The following is a 20,414-nucleotide window of genomic DNA, read 5'->3' on the forward strand; positions in this document are numbered from 1 at the left end:
AAAAATTAAAGCAACAACCGACAGTGGAACATCAGAATTTTTTTCGACAGAATTGTCCGAAAGTTCCAAAAATAGTGACGGGGATATGGTTGAAATGAAGAACTTGGAGTTACGATCTAGAGGTAATGGATCTGATGTGGATGAAAATGTTACCTTGCTTGAGTTGGAAATTTCTTCGACAACTGAAAACTCAGTATCTGTAAGTGTAGATAAAGATCTTGAACTGGATATGAAAGAAGCTGAATCTGAAATACGAAGCGGAGATGAAATTGAAGGTTTAGAATTTTCTAGTGTATCTCCTTTTGAAAACCATACAATACAGTTTTCTTCAGAATCTACATCTGTAATGGATTCTATGAAGGATATAGAGCAGCCGGAAAAAAGATGCTTCGATTGCGAACAATGAGACGGATTTGATCTCAGAAAATGACGTCAGTCAAAACATCACAGTATTATACAACTCCACCAGCACCGATTTCAATAATTCTAGTTTAGATGACGACCTGGAATTTAGGGATATTAAAGTTCCTATAAATGCATCTAAAGTCATTTACAGCAAACCTGAAGTTGATGTAACCGAGCTTCCTGTTGATGATTTAAAAGATAAAAGTGCTGTTAAAAATAGTGAAGATTTGGAAACAACTGCTCCAGCAGAAGATACAACGGATTTGGTAACAAGCACCAAAGATTCAGAACTCTTTGAGCACACAGACGGTAAAATTTCTTCCGAAACTGCAAGCATAACAATTACAAGCACGCCTATCTCCAGCGAAGGAAGCCAAATGATGGGTGAAAGTACCACCGCAAGTGCGGATTTAAAAAATTATGAAGTTAAAATAGTGGCTTCCACAGATGACTTGGAAAGTGTTCCAGCTGATGAGAATAAAGTGAAAATCAGTACAACTGACGTACCTGACAGCGTTAGAACAGATGATTCAGATCCTATTAGTTCTGATAAAACAGACAATCCTGATGTTTAAAACAGAATTACCTGAATCTGAAACGACAATATCCGAAGAAAACACAGTTTCAGTAGACCAAGAACGTTCTTCCGCAACTGAGAAGGAGTCTACAGAAGTTACCGAAGAATCTTCATTAAAATCTGAGCTCAACAAAGAAGTTGTCTCAACGGAAACAACTGTGAGGGAAACATCTGATACATTAATAGTTGCAACTTCAACCATGAAACCTTCAGACTATGGGCTGAACTTTAAACATCGGTATGTGAGTGGAAATAACACTGACACTGTAGCAGCTGTCCAATTTTTGCATTATCATGACAAAACAAGTTCAGATCAATGCTTTAAACTCGTTGATGCACACTGGAACTATGCAACGAATCTTACGGAGGAAAACAAAAAGAAACAGGTATGAGTTTTACCAATTAATGATATAAAGCTAAACCAATAAGGGAGTTTCTAAAACAAATATTTAACAGAAGCATTTATTGAAAACACCATGCTATGTGTTCTTACTGTATTGACACCCTATAGAAATGTTATAGTTCCTGCTATATATATATATATATATATATATATATATATATATATATATATATATATATATATATATATATATATATATATATATATATATATATATATATATATATATATCGTTTTAGAGGCATGAAGTACACAATTGTGAATCTTTCTATTTAAATTTGAAGTTTATGTTTTCGAAACGATTCAACATAAATTTCAAAATTACAATATATTTATTAAAGGAATCAGAAAGTACAGATATTTCATAAGGTTTTAAATTAATAGGTGGATAAGTGATATAAATACGAATTTTTTTTCCTTGGAATCGGGGGTAACATTCCTCTCTGAGTGCACCAATCCTTCATTCGCAGGTTTGCATTATAATTGTCCAAAAAAAGTCTTCTTGACACACACTGTTGAATTTGTTTAAAATTCATATTAATTAACTTTTCTGTTCGATTCAGACCACCTAAGTTTATTCTTTTCTGTTACTCGTCGCACTATGATACTATTTATAGGGAAAAGTGGGGCAAAGTAAAATGGTGAAATATTAGCCAACTGTCTAATTATATTTTAACCGTATGCCAACACAAGTTGCCCATTCCAGTTTGGAAAAAGTTACCTCTAAAATCAAAGCATATGATAATACACTTTTCAAAAATTGATACTCATATTGTAATGTTTGGTTGAAAATTAAAAGTTATTTTTGTTATTTTAAAATGATAAAGTTATTGCTTTTATCATTTTAAATATTTATTGAGACTTACTATTAACTGAGATTCGGTACAGTATTTATTTATTTAACAAGAAGCTTTTTTTCAGTTCAAATGGTTTGTGCAATTAGTCAGATGCATGTGGGGCTATGAATGGGGACAAGAGAAAATAGCTCATTTCATTCACTTATTCAACAATTTAATCAATCCCTTACGTATTCATAAATCAATTTATTGACATTCCTTTATTTAATAATTCATTTATTTATTCATTTCTTCACTTATTTTCTTATTCATTCACTATTTTATTCTATCATTTATACTTTTAATGTATTAATTAATTAATTAATTAATCCGTTCATTGTTTAATTATCTATTCAGTTATTCACTCATTCTTTTAAGTAGTTATTCATTTGATCAAATATGTTTTTAATAATCAAATAGAAAATATTTGTTTCGAAAATTATATTTTTCCCCCTTTGCTTTTACTTTTTATTTTTCACTTTTTTTTTTTTTTTTGAAGGCACACATTTACAGCCAGCCACAGGATAAAATTATTTTTCAATGCAAGTTTTCAATGCATTGCTCTTTCTTTATGTACTGTCATTTTCAAAACAAATTTCCAATTTGTTCACTTTGAAGAATATAATTTGTTTTAACTATTTCACACATTGTTCCCCTACTATATCAGACACTTCTTTTCGATCGAAACAATAGCATTTTTAATTTTAACAAAACCTTTTTAAAGCATTCTGTATACAAAAGTACATAAAATAAAACTCAAATTATGAAGAATATAAATATAATTTATTGAAAATATGACGCAGCTGAAGTATTGCATTTTTCATAAAGAAAGTTTTAATATGGTTAGTTATTGAGGTAATTTAATTACGTTTTTTTATGAGTTCTTTAAAATAGAAAAAGGGAATGGAAAATCCTTGAAGCATATAATTATTCAATGAAAAATCATGCTTCCTTAAAAAAGTGTGATAAGTGTGTAAAAGTCTTCAAACGGATTTTACGTATATTTAGAACTTCATTAAATACCTCCAGTTACAATAATTTTGCATATTTTTTTAATAATATTAGTATGATTGTGCTAATAAAGCTACGGCGAAACATTAGTTTACCAAATACATACGTTTAACGCTCTCTTTTAGTGTGCATAGAGAGAGAATGAAAACTAACTGAGTAAATTTGAAATTACTCTTAAAATTTAGAAATATCACGAAGTTTTTAAAAGATCAAAGCAGTTGGATGAACTTATCAGTCACATCATTAAACACCTTGTTTACAACTGAATTGGTGTCAATTTTTACGAAATTCGTTAACTAGATATCAAGTTTATGCATTTTTACGAATTTTGAATGGCATGTATATTTGGCACGTCTCAGAAAAATATGCTGCTGCTGCTGTTTGTTTGCTTGATGTCTTTTTATCTGCCGATCTTTTTCTTCCTTTTTTGCTCTGTAAAAGTTGAAAATTGTCACAGTGTAGGAAAACTGCTAAAGTTTAAACACTGCCAATAACCTACTTGGGATGCTCTACTTTTCTTTTCTTAGTTTGATAAGTATCATTTGATAACAAAACAAACCAGAACGTAGTAAAATATGTTTAATATGACAGTATTACGAAGCAATGTATTTTTAGAAACTTTTATACCGCATTCATTAACATAAAAGCGAAAATACCTACGTATGTGATGTTAGTATTCATCATATGCTTCTTACGCACTAAATTACGGAGTGACATTTTCGAGTTTTATTTTGTTTATTTATTTTTAGTTTTCCCTTCAAAATTTAGCTAAAATGTTTAAAAGATAGAAAGATAAGGGGGGGGGAATGCCTTCGAAACGAAAACTTGTTAATAAGTAATTGAAGTTTGAATACTAGTTTTCCCTATGAAACATCGTTTTCTTATTTTTTACATACAATTTTCCATGCATAAAAGCTAAATATTGTTTAGAAGGGTGCGGTACATGAACCTCTCTTATTTGTTTAGAGGGATTTATGAGTTTTAGTGGGGATGTAACCAGGGGCGGCATTTCAGCATTTCGTTTGGGGGCTCGAGTTTTTTGAATATGAATTTTCTCAGTACGGTATATTGGTTATCAGGAAAGGATAATAAAATGGTTTTAATGTTAAGAACAATAAAACAATATTGAAGTTGAGACACAAATGTTATCTACTATAAAATGACTGACCTGATTGAAATAGTCAAAAAACAATGGAAGCAATACACAAAACAATTCTTCTTCCCTTCAAATTTCACTTACTATAAGTAAGTGTAATATATTTTTTTTTCGCTTTCTATAACCGATCTACATAGTATTGAACAGACCAATAATAACTATATCTCATCAAATTCTATCTCAATTTCTTGAGAAACTGAATTGATCATTTTATTTAAAATAATGATTTAATATTTTTACTAAAACTTCATGTGGTTTTGTCACCCTTTCTACATTGGAATACAGTAAAAACTGTTATGGAATGTTCTGTCACAAAGTTTTACACTTTGTTCAAGGGCTCAAGCATGCATTAGTGTGAAAATTTTTTGAGAGTTTCAAATGTTGATCCAAGAATTAAGATTAGCGGATTGAAATTTTTGTGATAGAGTGTAGCATTGTTCAAAAAAACGCTCCGCAGTATAAATAAAGTAAACAATAACTCAAACAAAGTCACACATATTAAAATGACATCAGATTTTCTATCATTGAAAAGGTCGCTTTCCAGTAATTCTTCTATGGGGCTTTTATGGATTTAACTTTTGAATACCATCGTGTGTCACTTAGAGATTGTCAAGTAAAGAGCCTCAAGATATATTTGTTGATATGAAAGTATTTTTCGATGTGGGATGTTTTTCATAAAGAGCATATCTTTACAACGAGTTTCTAAGAAATCATATAGTGCATCGAGTTGCTAAAATATGTTTCTAGTACAAGGAATCAATGAACACTTATTAGCTAAACATTAAGTTATAATATGAGCATAAAAATTTATGTAAAATGACATGGAGTTTACGCGTAAAAATTGCGCAGTCTAAACACTGTACGGGCATCTCATAGAAGATGCACCAGCTTAACATAGAATACACAATTTTGAAATATTTAACCCATATGAAGAGATTATTTCTTTAGTTAAGGCAAACAATTATTCTCCATCTGTTTTTTCTGTTCTTAAAATGCAAGTAAATAATTTTCTAAGTTATCTAAACGGAATTGAGCCATTTTTTTATTATTTTTAGTGAAAAATTTGAGGGTGCAACCGCCCCCTCTCGTTCCCCCTATTTGCCGCCCCTGGATGTAACGTTCAAATTAGTATCGACCAGTAGCAACATAGGTGTTACTTGTAATATTCGCAGTAAAGTGGTGAAATGCGCATCTAAGTGTATAGCAACTACTGCAAATAGCACGTATATTGCTGTCGATCGATACCATTTCCCTATCTACCCCCCCCCCCTCCCTTCCTACAAACACATAACTCACATAGGCCCTCTCTAAATATGGGATGTTGGTATGTATACAAAAAGTAGTATATGCAAAAGTCATTTACCAAATCACCATACAGGACCGAAAATATTATTTTTTTTTTAAATTAAGGAAGTCAGATTCCTTTCTTAGATCTTCATAAAAACTGCTGATAATTTTCTATGCATATTTTCTTACTTAAATTTATTTTACACAATATTATTATTTTTTAACTAACAGAATTATTAAATAATAAATTTTTCACATTTTTAGAAAATTACGCCATTTTTTATCCTTAGCATTCAGATATACAACTATATAAAAGTTCCATTCCACTTGTAAAGAAATGAATAGAATGATACATGGTATTTTTAAGTTTAAGTATACATAAAACAGATGAGCGTTTTCCATAGGTTTATTGTATTTTTAAAGCTGAATTTAATAGTGTAATGGAATTCCCAAAACACATATTGAAAATATTGTAACTTTAATGCAAGTTGCATGTCAGTCAGTTATCATGTTCTTAGTATTTTTTAAAGATATAATGGGATAAAAACTTACTTAAAAACTAAAATGATGTGTGAAATCGTCTTTGTAATAAATTTGTAGCCTGTTTCGCATCCCTGTGTTTCTGGCTTCGCGTGCATGTAGTTCGCCAGCACTGCGTTTCCGGTAATATTTCCCAATATAATTTTTGCTATATTAGTTTTTACATTCCTCTTTTTATAATTATTATATTGTTAACTATTTTATTTAAAAATTTGAAACTATTAAATATTAAATTTATGGAAAACCATCCATCAAATTTCACTATTTTAAAGCATAAATAATTATTAAAAATAATTAGATAAACATGTTTTGGAGTAAGTAGAAAAGAGAACTCAAAACTTTTCATTTCGTTTTTAATTTCCAGTTTAAACTTGTGCCTAAAACTTACAAATATATTTTTAAAATTTCAATGTTACTTACGATCAGAAACGCGGCAATTAAATAAAAGCAACTATGATTAAAAAACTTTAATTACATATTTCAATTTAGCCTTTTCCATTATACTTACATTTCACCTGACATTTACCTGATAGACAAATCTTTTTGAATCGAGTTATGAAATTAAACTGCTAAGCAAATCAAAGTGGAGACGAAGTCAGGACTTAGCAATTTGATTACGCTCTTAGTCACATTTCTTTGCTCTGCACTTTCATGCCAGGGATTACTTAATTTAAGTTTTGATTTTTTCTTGATTTTAACGTTAATTACACAGAGCCACACTCAGTTTTGATTACATTTTACAAAGCCTATTTAAAAGAAGTTTAACAAGGAACTAGTCTCTGTGAATAGGAACCAGTTTGAAAATGTAATTTTAATATATCGTGACATAGCTTTTCTTTAGCGCATAGTGTGTCGTTCCCAGCAAAGTAAATAGCAAAGTTAATGATAAAAGATTATGAGAAATTCTTGACCTAAAAATGATTTCAAAAGGAAAAAATCATGAAAAATATTGATCGTTGAATACATTTTAACGGTGGTCTTTGCTAGATTTTGTTCATATTTACATAATAACTATAAGCACCCAGAGAGCAAGTCAAAATTTGAAAGACTGTCGGAGGAGGGGGGGGGGGGGTGGATCATCAGCAAGATTTAATTTAAAAATAGGAGAATTTTCTCTTCTTTTTGCCACATTTCCATACGCAGAAATTGATTTTGGAATTCCGCACTTTCTTCATAATTGAATTAGTTGCATTTCTACCGCACCCTAACCCCCCCCCCCCATCCCACTATTAAAAACAGGATTCTAGCAAACATTTTAAAGTTCTTAAACTTAATATACATAGGAGTAGAGGGTAATATGGAACACCATTTACTTTCATGTAAACAACGTAACTGGATTTCCGATATAAATCCCCAAAGTTTGGGGATTTTTAAAGTTTTTTGTTTGGGGAGTTTGGCAAACTACCATGAGCGCATACTATAACTCAACGATTCTTAAAATTTTGGGGCCACGGCATCCTTAGTGCTTTACTTTTACTTCAAGAATTCTATCAGGGGCCATTCATTAACTACGTAAGGGTCCTGAAGGGGAGCGGGTTGGAAAAATATCTACATACCCTTACCTTCCGGGGGGGGGGGGGAGTTCAAACATAATCTTACGTACTATTTTCCAAGTCGAAATTTTACATTAGAAATCACGCGCTCAATTGGTTTGACGGGATTATATTTTATTTGTATCTGAAAGGTAAAAATTGCTTTAGGATGAGCTGTTTTTAAATTGTTTTATAAAGAATGAATAGCGTAAAATATAATAAACGAATCGTACTATGTATGGTATTTTTTGGTTTTAATTAGTACAGCATCATTAAAAAAAATATCGAAAAGACACTCAGTCTATTTTCCAACTTTTTAGTAAATATTTCTTAACACAAACGTTTTAATTTATTAATAGTGAATTTGATTTCGATTCTAGTGATATAAGATTCGTTATTTTATTATTTTTAAAAACGAAATAGAATCTTACGTAAGAATAGGGGGGGGGGGGAGTTATATGAAAAAACTTACGTACCGTTACATGGGGTGAGGGGAAGGTCAAAAATTACCAAAATCATTCTTGGGTAATTAATGAATGATCCCTTACTGCTTATGAGCTATAGCTAGGACTATATGCACTAAAAAATCATGTGCAGTAAAAACTGCAAAAATATAAGTCAAAAAAATTCCTAAAATATGTGTTAAAGTTTTAAAATAATGCATTAGTAATTTTGTTGCCCGCGGAGGGAAAAGTTGTTACGTCTGAATAGAAAATTATTGACCTTTTTTTTGTTTTTGCATTTTGTTATGAAATCAATAAATGTGCTCATTGAAACATACATCTTTTCATTCACAGGCGCATATTTTTATCAATATAGGTGAAAAAAAATACGAGTCTATTTTTTTTATTTAACGTTTTGCATTTGTTACGTTGTTTATTGTCTTTTACTTTTAACTCTGGCATAAAATATGCCACGGGAAAGTAACTAAAAATATAGCTAAGCAATAACTCTTAGTTAGTGAATTTATTTTTAAAAAATTGTAAATTGTTCGAAAGCATATCTCCAGGTTTTTTTTTTTTTTTTTTTTGGAACATATTTCAAAGAAAAATTCTGAATTTACTAATTATGCTGAGCTTCAATTAACCAAGGAAATAGAAAACATAAATAATTAATTACCTCAGCCATAATGTTACAAAGATTGGTTTTTGTCTTCAATACGGCTCATGAAACCAAACTGGCCATTCTGTAAAATACACGGATAATTCAGGATTGATTTCTTTTCTGTTCCTAAAACTGGATGGGTGATATTTTCTACCATTTGCAACCTTTTACTAACTGTAAACTGGAATTTTGCGTGCTTTGCCGGAAGAAGTACAATGTGTTTAAATTTTCTTCGGGGGCATAAGAAGCCCCCCATTCTCACGGGATGGATTTCACCATATTTTGCCACTAGATGTATTCCCGTAGTCTTATAAAAAAATACTTGTAAATCCTTTTACGTTCTAAACGTTCACAAGATTCGAATCATGATAAGTTCCTGGTTTTCCGGTTTCATTTATTCGAGGATCTTTCACTATCAATTTCAATGAATAAGGAAGAGTTTAAAGTACATTTTACATTTTTTTTAAAACAGATTTTTATCCTGGAAAATAGCATATATAGAGAGAAGATACATTGATTTTATCGCAGTTGCTTAGTTAATTTAACCATCAATAGAACGCGGAAGGCTAATACTTACAAGAAGCTACATTCGATAATTTTAAACATTTTTTAAAAAGACTTCTAAGAATGTTTCCTTTGAGGAAAGTTCTAAAAGTAAAAGTAAATGCGGGGAAATGACGTGAAAGGAGCATCAATTCTAAAAGGATAAAAAAAAATCGAACTGCTCCAGAAACATTGTTAACCTTTGAATGCTCTTATTCCTGCCCATTGTCATGCACTGTTTCAACGCAGACTCCGTATTTCAGTGACATCAATTCATCACTTGCCAATCATCGCTGGGCCTGTACAAGACATGACGCCCCGCCGCTCATTAACAGCAAGAAAATGAAGTAACAGATTGACAAAATTCGATAGCGGCGAACGCCTTTGATATCCACAACCAGAGATTCGGATCGAATCTCTTTATCTTCCTATCCGTCCCGCTTCGTTGCCCTCCGTTTCGTGTGGACAAGTTTCAGTGAAAGTGAGGAAGCAGCGCGCCACGAAAAGAGAGTAATCGTTGAACTTACTTGCACGCGATCAACTTGGACATGAGCATTTGATGAGCCACTCATCCAGCGGTTTTACGTATTTGAACTGTATAGTGGAACCTCATAAATATCAACCACGGAGGTTCGATACTCAGGATAGTTCGATCAGTTTATAAGGTGAAGGCCTACAGGTTGGAATTGGAAAAATAAGATATCAATAACTACAATCCAAAAGCTTAGTCAGGTTTTTATTGAGAGCTACTTTTAGTAATCTATTGAATACAATGAATAAACCTTATTATGTAGAACTGAATTACACAACATAATACATAAATTACAGACATTAGTGCTAGTACACTAACTTTGTACTTCTTTACACTGTACTGCACAAACTTTAACGATATTCCTGATATTATAAGGTTGATGACGTATCAAACGCTCATGCTTTATCACGAGTAATGTTGCTTAGGTATTAAATCAAAACATAGTCCAATCACTATTGAGCTAATAAAGTTAAGTTTAAATTGGCTCCCCGGGTAAATCCGAGTTTTTCGAATCCAAACCGGACTCAAGCCCAATTAGTTCGGATTTCTGAGGCTCCGATGTATTATTCACTTTTTAATTTTTCGATATTTATTTAATTATTGTTTATTTATTTTTATTCATTTATTAACTTTTTGTTTTGTTTGTTTTTAGTGATATTTTAAAGATGCATTAAGCTTTCTTTCATGCCTTCCCCCCCCCCCCATTATTTAGTTTTACGGGAAATTAGGCTAAATATTGGAGAGTTAGAACTAAGTATCGCTCATTTATTTCTTTCCAAATTAAGAAGAAATAATTTATTAGAAAAAATTACACACGAGGGAAATCTAATTTTTTCACTACGACTGGAAAAGTCAGTTATTTTCCATTACCACACCAACTTTCGTTTTAAATTTGTTTTTCTTGAAGAGAACAGGAAATGAAATCTCTGAGGAGAAAGTGGAATTGTGAAAAAATTATTTCACTTCAATAAGAGAAAAAGATGCCTAAATGATTGAAAACAAAATTTTTTGATAATTCTTCATACAAAAAAGGGGAAAAACTCGTATTAGGCCCCTAATATCATTCAAAAATGTAATATGGATACAATTTCGATTTCAGATCTTTTAGTTTCATTTTCATTAATAAGTTGCGGAAAATTAACACTCTTTGGGTTTCTGAAAATTAGTACATTATTTTAGAACTTCCAGCGAGACTGTATTGAAGGAAAATTAATGTAATGTTGCATTGAATTTAAAAAAAAAATGTCGGGTGGGGGAGGGAGTAGTGAATCATACGTGGGAGACAGAACAAAAAAATTCGGACACAAAGCATATGGATTTTATTTTCAATCTCATCTCTAGTACCTTATATAGTTATATAGATCTCACCTTTTAGATATCTGCGAACCAAATTTCATTATTATCGAGCAAAAGTTATAGTTTCGCATGTACACTGTGATGTCTCAGGTATTTTATATTCATAGATACATTCTATTAAAAAAAAAGCACCGAGATCGGTACCCTTCTCTTTGGTGCGTATTTTTTTTTTTTTTTTTTTTGTTATAGAGTGTACTTTTTTATTTGCGTGAATTTTGTCGAGAGCTAGAAAATTTGAACTATTTTTAAATGTGTCCTTGTATACTAAAATATTTATTGTTGCTACTGAAAAACCAGTATCTTTAACTAACATTATTAGTGCTATATTTAACGATTGATAGCACTATAGATTTTTGAAGACAAAATTTGAATGTGTGTGTGTGTGTTTTTCTATGTGTGTGTGTTTGTTCTTCAAATATGAAACTTGTAATTGCTACGAAATCATAGATTAATGTTCCGTTTATTATGATGCTTCATAATAACAAGGAAATTATTTTAACCAGCTGTATTTCATAACTAGCAGTGGTAGCACTAATTAAATATGTAATGACTTTTGCAGCATCACAGTTTTCTTTCTTAAAATGTTTTCAGAAAGTGTACAACTGATTTTAATTAGTTCGACTTTTGCTTTAATTTGTCCCGTTGGAATGTAATATATGGTAAAGGAGGACAGATGTGAATATTTTTTATAATTTGTTTCTTTTTCAAAAAACCTATTTTGTTTATTTTTCAATTTCTGAGTTTAAATATATCTTCTTGATTGAGTAGTTTTTTTCTTTGTTTCATGGATTTCTTTCAGATTATTATTATTTTTTATTTATTTGCTTTATGGTATTGAAGAAGAAAAAAACCCTCTTCAACTGTTCACAAGTGACCCTATGGGGATGGGGAGACAGCACCCGCGAACAGACCTGGGGAACATATCAACACGATTAAAAATGTAGGACACATAATATTTCAATAAAAAATTCTCGAATATGAAACAAATACGTATATACCAATTACATTAATGAGTTTGGAACCTGTACTGTGTCAGTTTAAATTGTACAGTAGTTGTGTCATTAAGAAAAAATTTTTTCCAATCATATAACTATCCTCACTGTCAAATTTTAAGTCTCGTAGCATGTTCTGACCCCTGGATATACACAAAAAAATCTTATAAGACTACATAGTAAAACGAATATTTTGTTATGTAAAGATTATTCTACTTAAATATTGCTTTAAAGCTTCATACGGAGAAAATTGTGTATTTTAAATTTCAGTTTTTAGTTAAATGAAACTATTTTGTGTCCCTTTATTACCTGTAAGTATTATTAAAACACTAAATTGCTCAACAACTATTTAGCGACTAAAAAATAAAATAAAAATAAATAAATATATAGATAATTAATAATAATAATAATGAACAATGCATTTACAAACTGATTATCAAAAAAATAATGATTATGAATATTTATGCTTCTTTTAACAGTTATAATGTCCATCAATAGTAATAATATTCCAGAGGGTATACGGGACTGTTCACAAGTGCCCCATTCTTAACTTTATTCTTAATTTAATAAAAAAATATTAAACACTGTCATAAATTTTCTTGAACGTTCATATAATGATCAACAATTAAGTTTGGCTTATCAGTTAGTTTAAAATGTGTTTTCTCGTGAAGTGAACTGATAAAATTATGTACAGCGCCTGCTAAAACAAATAAGTTGTCACCACAGAAATATAAAATGGCTCGTTGCTGTACAAGTCTGGGAAAGTGGCAGGACTGGTACAGCCATTACTTGAGAATTTTTCAAGACTTTTTGCTTGAAGCTATCTTAATAAAACATGCCAGCTGTTCACATGTGCCCTCCTCCCCTTTCCCCTATTTTAAGCAACGTGCTGCTTTGGGAGGAAAAAAAAGTACCATCTTGAATAATTTAAAAGCGATCTTGAAACTTCTTATATTAGCATCAACTTACATACTTGGTAAGGTTTCATAAATTTTATGCCGGCAAACTCGACTCACTTGTACAATATCCGTGCTCGGGTTTAGAAGAGAAACCTCGCTTACATAAAACTCGCTCATCCGGTTTAAATAGCACTTTTCAATGTCAGTCGTGACTGGCATTTTTCCGTTTCCAATTCCTCTCACGTCCTGGCAGATTTGAAACAAGGTAAATCTGCCATCCTGCGACAAAAATATATGTTCGGTTGATAAAATTACGAAGCAGTGAAAAGAAAAAGTAAAGTTTAAGTCACTCTCCGAAATAAGACGAACCCACCAAGAGGTTGCTGACATGGCTCACCAACCTATAATCACATTATTAGTAGAACAAAAATATTTCATGACCTCAATTATTGCAAAACAGCCTTGAAAGGTAGATCTTCGGATATGCGATTTGGAAAGTCAGAAAAGAATTTCGTTTTCAAACGCAGGAAGATCCGACTCCCCCAGGAATATCGGGGTCAGAATCTTTCTGCTCGGACAACAATGGATTCCAATGACTTCTGGAGATAACGCCATTCAGGACTTTTGGAATGCTCTTTGTTGGTAATGTGTTTCGTCAGAAGTACGGTTTTTATTCCATTGGAAATGGGCTTTAACGATATGATATGAGGAAATATGAAGCGATATAAATACAAGAACGGGAATCATCTTTTACAACGTATTTGATTTTTTTTTTCTTTGGTTGGTTCTTGCAATTACTTCGTCAGTAAGCTCAATGCATACCATTTAACTATTCTTGGATTTTTGAATTGTAGGACTCAGGTGCAATGTTTACATAATTAGTGCCATATCATTTGTTTTCGAAGTAGGGACAGTTTTAACTGTCAGAGTACATTTAGTCTAAGTTATTTCTTATTATTAATAATATTAATGATACCAATATTATTCTGATTATTATGTTAATTATATTATTATTATTATTATTATTGCCAATGATATTATTATTATTATTATTTAATTATATTATTCTTAATATTATTGTTAATGATACTATTAATTATTACTATTTGTAATTTTTCTATGTCTTTCTTTTTTATAATTTGTAGTATCTGTTATTTGAAAAGCAAGAAACAAAATTACCTCTTGCTTATCGAATGCGATTTATAGTTTTTCTGCAGGTAATTTTCGAAGTGAAACTCAGAAATCTTTGTTAACTATTATCTTAATATCAACTGGAATAGGAAATAAAGCCATTATTTTTCGATCTAAAAGTGCTAATACTGCCTACGTTATTCAGTTTTAAAAATTAATTATGCAATATTGATCAATGTCTAAATGTAACTTGAAGAGGTCTTTTGTGTCTCTATTAAAATTGTTTTAATTTTCTGCTGCACTTAAGTGTTGCCTTGCTAGATTTCTTCACAATAGTTCTGATTCACGCTTTCTACAAGTTTTGATCAATTTATAAAATTTTTAAAAAGTTGTGAAACTTTGCATAGTTTCTAAAGTAATATTCGTTTGTTTTTAATTGGTAGCTATTAAATGTTTAACATGGACTATGTCTTTGATTTTCACTTATTTAATAATTTAAATAAGTGATTCACTTTCTATCAAATTTAGTCTAAAGCCTGCAGAAAGAGTGAAAAAAAAAAACACACACACACACACACACACTTTTTAGAGATTAGATACCGTTAAAACATTACTTAAAGAGTGAAACTTTTAATTTTTTTCTAAGAAAATTTTTGATGTCGAAACATTCTCTATTTTGAAGTCCTAGATTGCAAAAAAAAAAAAACTTCAACTAAGTTAAACCAAACAAAAATCACAACTCAGTTTTATTACGATCCATAGATACTTTGGGAGATCGTGACTTCGTTTATTTTATTTTATATTATTTTATTTTAAATTATTTTTTTGGTGGGGGGGGGGGGGGAGAGAGTCCGGGTCCCTTTAGATGACTTCGTCTTTCTCTTAATAACTCGAATAACATGAGAGTTATGAAGATGTATAATTTAGCCAAACTTATTCGGTTTTGCATAAGTATTTAGCTAAAACTGAATTAACATTTGAACTACACGGCATGGCTTGTTGTTAGTAATACAATGGGTCTCCCAGAGAAGCAGAGGCATCTGACTTCTTTGTAAGTTTTTATCTCTTAGTCTTGGATATTGTTGGGAATATTGAAAACATTCTTAATTCAGCATCGCCTAGAGGCATCGTAATGTAGCAGGATTGTTTATATTAGAAGGATTGCTTTTATCGTTAAAAACATAGAAATACATGATTTTGTGCTGGCAAATGGTGCCACAAGCGGACTTAAAGACAAGTTTTAAAAACATAATAAAATCATTAACTGCTTGTCTACGCTGTTAATATTCACTGAATTTTCTGATCTCCCAAAATAATTCGGACTTTCCTACGTTAAACCAAATTTCCCTTTTCACGGCTTTTGTATAAGAACTATTTATCAATATAAACAACGGAATTTTTCGAAATTGCACAGTTGATTGCGATCTTTTAAACTTAAAATGATCAATGCAAAAATCGGTTCTTGTTTAAATGAATTTCACTTTCACAGATGCACAATTTAATGTTCTAATATACTGGAAATAAGGAAACTTATCACCATATGTGCAACAACACGTTGTTTGTTTGAATCTCTCTCTCTCTTTTTTTTTTGTGCAATCTATATCAAAGAATTTATCTTGATATCTTTTACAATTAAGTAAGAAAGCTCGTTATACTGTAACATTCGGTTCCAGTTCTGATCCAAAAACGCTCTAGGGTTTTCTCCTATGTAAGCTACATTGATATTATAGCATTAAAATCAACTTAAATGTTAATTGGAACAGAAGAAGCAATAAGGAAAAACCTCAATATTCGTTAGACGTGACTTCACGTAATCTTTTAAACTATCACACCTTTCAACTAAATATGCAGAGTTACTTGATTGTAATATTAATTATTTTGGCATAAAAATCAGAGAGAAAATTATTAAACAGATTAAAAACGCACTCGAAAGAAAAATGTTTTCCTAATGTGTAGCATGGCAAAAAGAAGTGTATATAAAAAAGAAGATATGCTTCAACTACATCACGATTTTTGGCGAAACCCGTTTGACATAGGTACAACTCAGTAAATACTTTTTTAAAAAATATAATTAAAAAATGTGCAAGTTTAATGTTTTATCGTTACATGAAATGTGGACAAAAGTTTTCAATTAAAGTCGAAAAATCCTAGATCAGAGTAAAATTGTGTTCAAATAAGTTCATTTAGATTACCATAAACTAGTGTTGCCTTAAGCATAAAAGATTGATAGTAGCTTTAGGATTCGAAATTGATGACAAATATTTCAAAATGAATTTAACAAAAAAATAAATTATCATACGGATTTTAAATATTATGATAGACATGAATTTTAATAACATTGTCATACCGAAACATCAGTGCAAGCTATAATTCAATGTAGTTTCATGAAATTTGGAGAAGAACAAATGGTTATTCTGTCAATTGGAGAAAATATTAGAATACTAGTCAGTAAGTCGTTGATGAAAAAGACAAATTTACTTAGGTAAAGCAAGTTTTTAGTGCAAAAAAAAAAAAAAAAAAGAAAAGAAATCAATTTATTATTCGTCAGAAATGTCTTTAAAAATTTATTTATAATGAATACAAGTTTTATGCAAGTAGGTAATTGCGTCATTAACTATAAAAGGAAGGAATGGGAAGAAACGACAGTTGAAGAAATAGCAAAATTGTTGGAAGTAGTTCAATATTGCTTGTCATGAGGGCATTGAACGTGTTTTTTAACCATATTAGAACTAACATTAATTTATGCTCGCACGTTCCACGATTACTCTGAGAACAAAATATGATTTACGAAAGCTGAAAAAATGTCATCTAGCAAAATCTTCTGCGCATCTTTAAAAACACATTATTAGGGAAATTACTCTAAATAGAATGTGATTAACTGAATGTCACAAAATGTCATTTATCACTATCGTCTTCTAATTCCCTAAACAAACTTTCACTACAATTACTTTAAATCACGGCAACGTTCCACTTTTTCGGAGTGACATTTTTCACGAAACAATGTGGTGACACTATTTTTGAAAATACGTTGAAAAGTATCTTTTGATAAAAGCGACAAACAACCTTAAAATAAACAATGGAACTGCTTCCTAGCCGCACCGACACGAAATATGTCAACGTCTGGAAGAATTGAGGGCAGCATCTCAGGCAGGTCTGGTGCTCATATTTTTCTGCTGTCACGAACGCCCAACGATGCTTGCATTGCATGGACTACATTTCCCAGCACAGAAAGTGAAAGCAAAATTAAGTAGAATATTAATAAAAAATGCACATATTTTCTCTGGTATGGAGAGTGGAGTTGGAAAGGGAATGTGGTCAAGAGTTTCCTCAGATGCTTTAATGGGTGCGTTGTTTTGCCAACGCCTTTTGGCAACACCTTCATCCGAATAAACATCTGAGCAAAATCAGAGAAACAGTCTCCTTGCTGTCTTTTCTGGATTATATTTTCTAAATTGCAAAAGAGATGCAAAAAAAAAAAAAAAAAGAAGAAGAAGAAGAAACAAAGCTGGATTTTTAATGTAAATTATCATAATGCTTTTATTATGCTTTGTCTTAGTGTCAGTTTTGTTGGACAAATTTTTACTCATGACCGAAAACAGAAATGAATAATAGTAGTTATAAAGTTAATGGCAATTAAGTTAAAAATATAATTTCCTTGCCGAACTTAATAAACCGTAGAATTGTGGATCATGGACTTTTTTAACTTTTAAACTTTTGCAATGAAAACTTCATAATACTTTTATTATGTTTCATCCTAGTGTCAGTTTTGCTGGATGGGACAAATTTTTACTCGTGGCCGAAAACAGAAATGAATAATAATAATCATAAAGTTAATGGTAATAAAGTAAAGAAAATAATTTCTTTTCTGAACTTAAGAAAGCGTAGCATTGTGTGTTATGGACTCTTTATATAATGAAGGTTTTCAAGGCCTCACTTTATTACAGTCATCAACTTATTTTCATCATATACAGGCGTCCCCCCGTATAACGCGGTACTTGTACTTCACGGTTTCAATATTACACGGATCAAAATTTGAATTTATTAAAACACGGAATCGATATTACATGGTTTTAATGTCGCGCGGTTTTGATACAACCGAATTTTAAAAAACTAAAAATAATTTTTGTTTCAATGCACTGTTAAAAGCATTGAAAATAACAAAATAAGCAAAATTTTGTAAATGATAAATGAATTTAAAAAAAATATAGCAATAGAATAATTATATTTATTTATTATTTTTCTTGTTGTTGTTCCTAAGACTTGATTGCTGCAGAAACTGTCTGATTTCCATTTTGATAAAATTCGTTTTGTTCTTCGTACGAAAAGTTGTTTAAGATTTTTTCCTGAATTTTCATGAAAGTAATCAGCGTGTTTTGGTGTTTTGTATGTTTTATTAGAACGAAGTTTCAGCTGTCCTCAAATTTTACACCTTAAGACTTGACCTCAAGATAACATTGCCTTAATTTTCATTTTTTCAAAGTTTCGCATAGCAAAATTTCGATATGACACGAAACATGGTACAGTGCGTGATACTGCCCCGATTTGAGAAATGCGAGTAAAAAAAATAAATAAAACAATAACTTAAATAAATAAATATAAAAGTCTCGTAATAGCACGGTTTTGATTTAGCATGGTACGTATTAACCATGTTATATGATTAATCGTACTTGTTTTGAATGTAATATGCACAATGCTATACCACCAAACTTTTTACCATAATTACGAAATATAATTTATATTATATACACAAAAAAGGGTTTTTGTTTATTTTTAATTACTATTTATCTTCAGAGCTCGATCTAATGAGTTCAGTCAAGATTCTTTTCGTCATTTGAGTTGCACGGGTCCTAAACTAACTAACCCTGAGTAAGGAATACTTCAGTTATTTGATGCATTTGCATTCGTAAAGGTGTACTATTTGCTTTTACTGCATTCAACTAAGTTCCTTCCACGTTTTTCAGCAATTTGGATATTTTGGAAAATACCAACAAGCAACAAAGTAAGGATAAGAAGACTTTATGGATTGGTTGTTAAACCGTACAGTCTAATTTTATATGCACAGATTATTGACGCGTTACTGGTTTAACGCAATACTTTTTACGCGACTATTCTGCTTTTTGTTTTGGAAATTAAATAAAAAGGGGCAATTGAGAAATTATTGGGAAATTTATCAACATTTAAGTATGGCGAAGGAGTAACCAAAATAGCACATCAACTCAAGTACTGTGTCATTTGGGTGTATTTCTGGGAAATACTAATGCATTGAAATAAATCTATTTTTCTGCAATGGTTCTGATTTAGCATAACAGATTCCTTAGTAAAAAGTTATTGCATTACCAACTTTAACTACGCAATTTATTTTTCATTTCAAAATTTCATGAACAATTCTGTTCAAAGTACGTTTGTAGTATCTTTTAAGATGTGATAAATTTTTAAAGAGACAATTAACAGAGTCTTAGTATAGTTTTTAATCTCTCGTCTGCAAAAATAAATGAATAAGTAAATAAATAAAAGAGTGAGGAAGCGAAAAACCTTGCCTTATATTTATTTTAATGTTACGTATATCTAGCGAAATTTCTACTTTTTTTTGTCACAATCTCTTCCCCCAATCAACCATAGATTACATCCATTTTAAATCAAATATTTTTTTTTTTCAACTTACTCAATCCATTTGCATGGGTGTGACATTTTATACTTTTATTACCGAAATTTCGAACTTTGACTTTTAGTTATTTATATTTCGAATATAAATAACTATTATGCATCATAATATACAGCATCAACTTTCTGAAAAATTTTGTTGCATTTAAAAAATAATGATTCAGTCACGCCTGCAACACGTACAAATAGTTATTTTTCTAGTATAAAATTTCTTTTTGGGAAGTTGTTGATATTAAGATACAAAATAAATCCTTAATATTCAAATAAATCAGAATTAAAAGCTAAAGCTTAAAATTCTGGAAAGAAATGGCACATTTATGAATAAAAATGTCGCACAAATGTGTTGATCAAACTGTTATGCAAAAAGAGGGAGAAGGATAAACATAATTGAAAATGTAGACCAAATGGAAATTATGAGTTTATCAAGGTTACCCCCCCCCCCCCCCCCA

At 30.7% G+C, this 20,414-nt stretch overlaps 1 protein-coding gene across 1 annotated transcript in view; it reads left to right on the forward strand.

The window, feature by feature from the left end:
- Positions 1-1,225: 1,225 nt before the first annotated feature.
- The window catches only part of LOC129217523 (angiotensin-converting enzyme-like), a 65,215-nt gene continuing 46,026 nt past the window's right edge, over positions 1,226-20,414 (forward strand). The window contains exon 1 of the mRNA XM_054851839.1: positions 1,226-1,368. The gene's annotated coding sequence lies outside the window, so the exon portion shown is untranslated. The remainder of the gene's footprint in view (positions 1,369-20,414) is intronic.

The sequence above is a fragment of the Uloborus diversus genome, chromosome 2 (genome assembly GCF_026930045.1).
Source record: "Uloborus diversus isolate 005 chromosome 2, Udiv.v.3.1, whole genome shotgun sequence".
NCBI lineage: Eukaryota > Metazoa > Arthropoda > Arachnida > Araneae > Uloboridae > Uloborus > Uloborus diversus.